This window comes from Balaenoptera musculus, chromosome X, assembly GCF_009873245.2.
Source record: "Balaenoptera musculus isolate JJ_BM4_2016_0621 chromosome X, mBalMus1.pri.v3, whole genome shotgun sequence".
In the NCBI taxonomy this organism is placed as follows: Eukaryota; Metazoa; Chordata; class Mammalia; order Artiodactyla; family Balaenopteridae; genus Balaenoptera; species Balaenoptera musculus.
Window position 1 is genome coordinate 85,189,307 of NC_045806.1, and position 8,350 is coordinate 85,197,656.

The window sequence follows — 8,350 nt, forward strand, 5'->3', positions numbered from 1 at the left end:
CACTACATGGAATAACATGGAATTATTCCTTATGTAATGGCAATCATCTCCTTAGTTCATATTTTTAAAGACATTCACAAGCCAATATATGGATCCTTCATGTAAATGACATAAAGAACTGAAAAGTGGCAAGTGGGAGGAAATAACTTATGCAAGACCCAAAAATGGAGGCATAATTTGTAAACTGGTGGTACCTCACCTATGTCTTCAATTATACGATTGTAACTTGAAATTTGGTACTGCTATTATTTTAATTTCAAAAATTATGCCTGCTTGTTGTCTAAAGTGCAAAAATTACAGAAGTACAGAAAATAAGTTGTGCAAGTGTCCCTTTCAACTCTTGCCTGCAATTCTGTACTGCTAATTGCATCGATGAGAAAGGTCACACAGACCTGACCATAATGTGAGATTCCATGTTATTGTTGTTTGTTTGGAAGTGAAATGAAATGCCTCAACCCTCTCAAGCACATGAGAAATGCATGGGCAGACAGGCTGACTCTCCCCTACTCTAAGGTACTGAGGTGAGATCCCTCCCACAGTGCACCTTCAGAAAGGGAGAGGGGGCAGTACAGTGGATGGATGAGAATCCCTATGGAAGCATGGTGAGAGGTGTGAAAAGGCCTGTTTCTCATTCACCTGTATGCAAATCTTGAAATTGTTCACGGTATGGTCTTTGGAAATCATTATGGACAAGAAGTAAAACATGTACATCCTCATCTTCCTTCCTTCCTTCCAAAGCCCTCCACTAGCCAGTCGGCATCCCTTGCAAAGCCTCTGTTGTTCCGGGTCATATGCCTGTTTCTGAGAGTCTCCAGGTAGAGCATCTGACTGAGTCACACTGCCTCCAAAAACCAATTCCTGGAAGCATATCATGTCCCCTCTCATCAGAATTTACTGACAAACTACCTATGGAGTCAAGCCTGATATATCTGCTAGGGATTGCCAGGGTCAATGGGGGTCAGGCAGGAAGGCAACCAAGGCCTTTCGGGCATGGACCCACTGGCTCATGATTGGGGCAGGGAACAGCAATGCAGAACACACAACATACAACATGCAACATCACTCTTTATTATGAAAACAAACAGCAGTCGTGAGTGGGGAAAATACAGAAACAACTGACCCTTCAGGTGGCTATGTTACCTGGCCTACAAGGTAACTTTGGCTTCTTTGTCGGCCAGGTCTCCAACCCTGTTCATGGGCATGGCCTGAGGCTGGAGAAAAGAGAAACAATGATGATATGATGAAGACAAAGACGGCATCCAAGCGCTCCTTTTAGGGGATTTCTTTGAAGGCCTCCTCTGGGATCTTGCCTTTGGTCTGGAGAGAAGGAGTCAGGATGTCAGAAGAGCCAGCTCCCCATGTTCCATTCTTAGGCCACTGGCCTCCACCTTCTTGGCCTCCCTGAAGGCCCAGAAACATTCATCTTTACCCCCACTTGATTCCCAGACCTCACCTTGAGCATACTGAAGACCTGACCAGCTCTGGTGTAGTTTTATTTGTTGTCCTGAAGGCACCTGCAGTGGGAGAACAACAGGTGATCTCCATTAGTACCACAGTACAGTCACACTGACCATGCAATGCCACCGCTAAATCTATGCCACTTTCTTGCTGGGACACATGTACCAGTATGAACACTATGTGTAATGACGAAGAAAGACCCAGTGAAAACCAAACCATCTATCACTAGCATTCATGCCCACTAGAATTCAAAACAGAAAAGTAGAGCTGTGCAAAAGAACAAGGGAACTTAATATACACTGATCAAGGAAGATGTTCAAGAAAATAACAAGTGAAAAATTTTTTTGCTTTTGTTTTTGTTTTTGTTTAGTTTTCCCTTCCCCCTCCCTGTGTCCTCAAGTCCATTCTATGTCTGCATCTTTATTCCTGTCCTACCCGTAGGTTCATCAGAACCATTTTTTTTCTTTTAGATTCCATACTGGTCTTTTTTTTTTTTAACATCTTTATTGGAGTATAATTGCTTTACAATGGTGTGTTAGTCTCTGCTTTCTAACAAAGTGAATCAGTTATACATATACATATATCCCCATATCTCTTCCCTCTTGCGTCTCCCTCCCTCCCACCCTCCCTATCTCACCCCTCTAGGTGGTCACAAAGCACCAAGCTGATCTCCCTGTGCTATGCGGCTGCTTCCCAATAGCTATCGATTTTACATTTAGTAGTGTATATATGTCCATGCCACTCTCTCACTTTGTCCCAGCTTACCCTTTCCCCTCCCCGTGTCCTCAAGTCCATTCTCTAGTAGGTCTTCATCTTTATTCCCGTCTTGCCCCTAGGTTCTTCGTGACCTTTTTTTTTTTTGATTCCATATATATGTGTTAGCATACGGTATTTGTTTTTCTCTTTCTGACTTACTTCACATCTGTATGACAGACTCTAGGTCCATCCACCTCACTACAAATAACTCAGTTTCATTCATTTTTATGGCTGAGTAATATTCCATTGTATATATGTGCCACATCTTCTTTATCCATTCATCTGTCGATGGGACACTTAGGTTGCTTCCATGTCCTGGCTATTGTAAATAGAGCTGCAATGAACATTTTGGTACATGACTCTTTTTGAATTATGGTTTTCTCAGGGTATATGCCCAGTAGTGGGATTGCTGGGTTGTATGGTAGTTCTATTTTTAGTTTTTTAAGGAACCTCCATACTGTTCTCCATAGTGGCTGTATCAATTTACATTCCCACCAACAGTGCAGGAGGGTTCCCTTTTCTCCACACCCTCTCCAGCATTTATTGTCTGTAGATTTTTTGATGATGGCCATTAAGTGAAAAATTTTTAAGTACAAGTTTCCAGCCATCTTTTTTTGAGATATAATGCACACACTATTTTAAAGAATACAAGTCAGTGCTTTTTAGGATATCCACAAGATTGTACAACTATCTAATTCCAAAATAATTTTATCACCTCGAAAAAAAACTCCTTAACCATTAGTGATCACTCCCTATTTCTCCCCTTCCCCCAGAACCTGGCAACCACTAATCTGCTTTTGGCCCCTGTGGATTTGCCGATTCTGGACATTTCATACTATATTCAACTTTTGTGACTGGCTTTTCACTTAGCATAATGTTTTCAAGGTTGATCATGTCATGACATATATCAGAACTGTACTTTTTTTTTTTTGAGGATAAACAGCTAGTTTATTTTTTTAAATTAATTAATTAATTAATTTATTTATGGCTGTGTTGGGTCTTCGTTTCTGTGCAAGGGCTTTCTCTAGTTGTGGCAAGCGGGGGCCACTCTTCATCGCGGTGCGCGGGCCTCTCTTGTTGCAGAGCACAGGCTCTAGACGCGCAGGCTCAGTAATTGTGGCTCACGGGCCCAGCTGTTCCGTGGCATGTGGGATCTTCCCAGACCAGGGCTCGAACCCGTGTCCCCTGCATTGGCAGGCAGATTCTCAACCACTGTGCCACCAGGGAAGCCCCAGAACTGTACTTTTTTATGAGTGAATAATATTCTACTATATGGACATACCAGATTTATTCATCCATGCATCAGCTAAAGGATATTTGGGTTGTTTCCACTTTTCGGCTATTATCAATAATGCTGCTATGAACGTTCCTGAACAAGTTTTAGAGTGAACATATGTTTTCATTTCTCCTGGTAGATACTTGGGAGTGGGATTACTGGGTCATTTGGTAACTCCGTGTTTAACATTTTGAGGAACTGCCAAATTTTTTCCCAAAGCGAGTGCTCCACTGAACCTTGATACCTGTAATATATGAGAGTTCTAATTTCTCCACATCCTCACCTATGCTTATCTTTTGTTTAATTGATTAAAGCCATCTTAGCGTATGTGAAGTGGTTGTTTTGATTTGTATTTTCCTAATGATTAATGATGTTGAGCACGTTTTCATGTGCTTGTTGGTCACTTGTATACAATCTTTAGAGAAATATCTATTCAAATCCTTTCCCCATTTTTAAATTGGATATTTATCTTTTGGTTGTTGAGTTGTAAAATCCTTCAATATTCTAGATAGTAGATCTTATCAGATACGAGATTTGCAAATATTTTCTCCCATTTCGTGGGTTTTATTTTCACCTTCTTGATAGTGTCCTTTGATGTACAGAAGTTTTTACTTTTGATGAAGTGCAATTTATTTGTTTCTTTGGTTGCTTGTGCTTTTGGTGTCATATACAAGAAACCGTTGCCTAATTCAAGGTCATGAAGATATACACCTCTGTTTTCGTCTAAGTGTTTTTTTAAAATTTTATTGGAGTTTAGTTTACTTACAATGTTGTGTTAGTTTCAGGTAAACAACAAAGTGAATCAGTTATATATGACTCCATCCTTTTTCAAATTCTTTTCCCATATAGGTTATTACAGAATATTGAGTAGAGTTCCTTGTGCTATACAGTAGGTCCTTATTAGTTATCTATTTTATATATAGCAGTGTGTATATGTTAATCCCAATCTCCTAATTTATCACTTCCCCCCCAGATTTCCCCTTTGGTAACCATAAAGTTTCATTTTGAGAACTGTGAGTCTGTTTCTGTTTTGTAAATAAGTTCATTGGTATCGTTTTTATTATATTCCACATATAAGTGATATCATATGATATTTGTCTTTCTCTGTCTTACTTCACTTACCCAATCAAAAAATGGGCAGAAGATCTAAATAGACATTTCTCCAAAGAAGACATACAGATGGCCAAAAAGCACATGAAAAGATGCTCAACATAACTAATTATTAGAGAAATGTAAATCAAAACTACAATGAGGTATCACCTCACACAGGTCAGAATGGCCATCATCAAAAAATCTACAAACAATAAATGCTGGAGAGGGTGTGTAGAAAAGGGAACCCTCCTACACTGTTGGTGGGAATGTAAATTGATACAGCCACTATGGAGAACAGTATGGAGGTTCCTTAAAAAACTAAAAATAGAGCTACCATATGATCCAGCAATCCCGCTCCTGAGCATATATCCAGAGAAAACCATAATTCGAAAAGATACATGCACCCCAATGTTCATTGTAGCTCTATTTACAATAGCCAAGACATGGAAGCAACCTAAATGTCCATCGACAGAGAAATGGATAAAGAAGGTGTGGTACATATACACAGTGGAATATTACTCAGCCATTAAAAAGAATGAAATAATGCCATCTGCAGCAACATGGATGGACCTAGAGGTTATCATACTAAGTGAAATAAGTCAGTAAGAGTTTTTACAGTTGTAGATTCTACATTAGGTCTTTGATCCATTTTGAGTCAATATTTGTATATGGTGTGTGATAGGGGTCAAAATTCTTTTTTTTTGCATGTTAATACCCATGTGTCCCAGCACCACCTGTTTAAAAGACTATTTTTTTCTCCATTAATTATTTTGGCACCTATTGAAAATTAATTGGCTACAAATGTCAGTGTTTCATTCTGGACTCTCAGTTCTATTGCATTGACCTATCAAATGTCAGTGCCATGCAGTCTTGATTATAGTACCTTTATAGTAAGTTTTGAAATTGTGAAGATCAGGACTTGTGAGTCCTCAGCTTTATTCTCTTTCAATATTGCTTTGACTATTCTGAGTCTATTGCATTTCCATGTGAATTGTAGGATCACCTTATCAATTTCTGGAAAGGAGCCAACTGGGATTTTGATAGATATGGTGTAGACTCTGTAGACCACTTTGAATAGTATTACCATCTTAACAATATTAAGTCTTCCAGTCTACAAACACAGAATGTCCTTCCATTTTTTTAGGTTTTAAGTTATTCCAACAATGTTTTGAAGATTTTAAAGTATAAGTTTCTCACTTCTTTAGTTACATTTCTTTCTAAGTATTTATTCTTTTGATTCTACGATAAATCAAATTGTTTTCTTAATTTCAATTTAGGATTTTTCATTGTTAAGTGCATAGAAATACAATTGATTTTTGTGTATTGATCTTATATCCTGAGATTCTGCTGAACTTGTTTATGTATTCTTACATTTTCTTAGCAAATTTCTTAGGATTTTCCATATAAAAGATCATGTCATCTGAGCATAATACTATTTTCAAAATGCTTCACATATATCATCATAAAATTAGGATACGTTTTTCATGAGCTTCCTTTTTTTCTGGAAGCAAAATATCCAAATACTTATTTTTCCAAATTGTCTGTGTGTTCCCTTTTTAATTCCCTTATTCTCCCAGCTCCTGCTTATCCTCATGCACACACAATACTCACTTTTGAGACCACTGGAGGTTCATCCCAGACTGAGTGGAGAAAGCTTGTACCATTTGCTGCTGCTCCCAGTAGAAACTGGGCATGGAGCTGGTGGAGGGTGTGGGTACTGGGATGGAGACTGCACTCTGGGTCTTTTTAGGGTTTACATCCCATACAAACAGCTCATCATTCACGATGAAAAGACTGGAGGAAAAACGGTCACTCAGATAATTGGACAGATGAACACCACCACACCCCTAACAACAAACCTGCTCCCACTGGCACTCAGCAACCAGATTCCTTCCATTACCCTTCCTGTGTCTGTCCCCCAGGTTCATTGGCTGGTCCCTCTGCCCCTCCCCACAGAGCCCACCTTTGGAGAGACTGTCTACCACCTTCACTCGATTCATAGGTTTATCTCCAACCCACAAACAATCTCGCATTTACCCTTTACAACAGCCCAAGGGGTGGACACTCTGATCCCCATTCTCGGAAGAAGACACTGAGTCACAGAGAGGTCATGTGACTTGACCAAGGTCACACAGCGAGTGAGTGTTGGGTCAAGGAGAGAACGCATAGGCCGATTCCAGAGCCCATGCTCTTCTTAACCACTAGGCTAGACTGCTCCTGGGATCTCCCTGCTGGCTTTCCACAATACCGAGTAAACCTAAGGTCTGCGCCACCACATTCCCACGCCCCTGAGCCCAGTTGGGGATGGGCATTCCTGCCCACAACAGGGCTCTCACCTGGAATAGCCGGCAGGGGTAGCGATGAAGGTCCGAGTGAAGGCACGCACACAGTCCTGAGAACTTCCTTCCACTTCAACAGCAAACAAACAACAGTACCCCTTAGAGCCGCACGTGCTGTTCACGCTCACACGGCGGTCCCCAGTCAGGCTGTGACTGGACACTCATGCTGAGAGGGCAGTTGTTCATGGAGGCCAGGGTGTCGGCAATGGGGATGGCAACTATAGGAGCAGTCTGCGCCCAGTGACAGGGCCCCTGACAACCACTACAAAGGTTCACGGGATGCGTTTTTCACAGCCGCCCAAGAGGTGGATACTACTACCCCATTTTGCAAATGAGGAAACTGAGAGGTTAAGTAACGGCCCAAGTTCTCAGAGTGAGTATCTGGGATGAGAGTCACCACACTCCACAGCCTGTGTCCCCAACGCCCAGGGTGTGCAGGGCAGACAGGCATGGACACAGCTCAGACCTGGGTTGTCTGTGGGAAGCCTGAGGGCTGGAGAACACAGTGGGGAAGGGGAGGGAGGGGAGGGGAGGGGAGGGGGAGGGGAGGGAAATGAAGGGATGGGAAGGGAAGGGCAGAGGAGGGAAGGGAGGGGAAGGGAAGGGAGGGGAAAGGAAGGGAGGGGAAGGGAAGGGAAGGGAAGGGAAAGGCAGGTAAGGGAAGGGAAGGGCAAGGAAGGGAAGGGAAGTGACGAGAGGGGTAAGGGAGGGGAGTGGAAGGGAAGGGAAGGGGAAAGGAGGGAAAAGGTAGGGAAGGGAAGGGAAGGGAAGAGAAGGGAAGAGAAGGGGAAGGGAAGGGAAGGGGACGGAAGGGGTCAGGGAAGCTGGGTGGTTCTGGGAATGAGCCTGGCCAGGGGGAGGCAGCAGTGGGGAATCTGGGAAGGGGGTATACACACACTCACCTTCCTTGAACACCCCGTTGACAGAGAAGCAGAGCATCCTTTCCTGAAAGGGAAGAGCCGAGGTGCCCAGTCACCACCTCCACCTCCTACCCACCTGTGGCTTCCTGGGCCCGCCCGAGGGAGGAAGCAGGCACTCACCGTCTGGGACCACGTGTCCACCACGAAGGAGCTTAAGTCATGCTGAGTCTTGGGCAGCACACAGAGGGTGTGCACAATGTCACGTTTTGTGTGCTTCAGCAGCTGGACCCGCAGGTCTATGAGGGGAGGGGAAGCGAGCGAAGGTCAGGGGCTGCCACGCCCTGGGCCGTATGATTGACTCCTTCACCGCCCTTTCCCACCCAGTCTTCCCATCACACACTCACGGGGGTCCGTGAGCTTCTTCATATTCCTGCTGTCCTTGAAGTACTCGCACAAGCTGCTTCTAGGAGACAAAGAGCAACAGTGGGTGGTGGGTGTTTGCAGGAGCTGGCCTGTGTCTGCTGGGGAGCCACACAGCCCAGGAGCAGAGCCTGTGCTGTGATACTCAT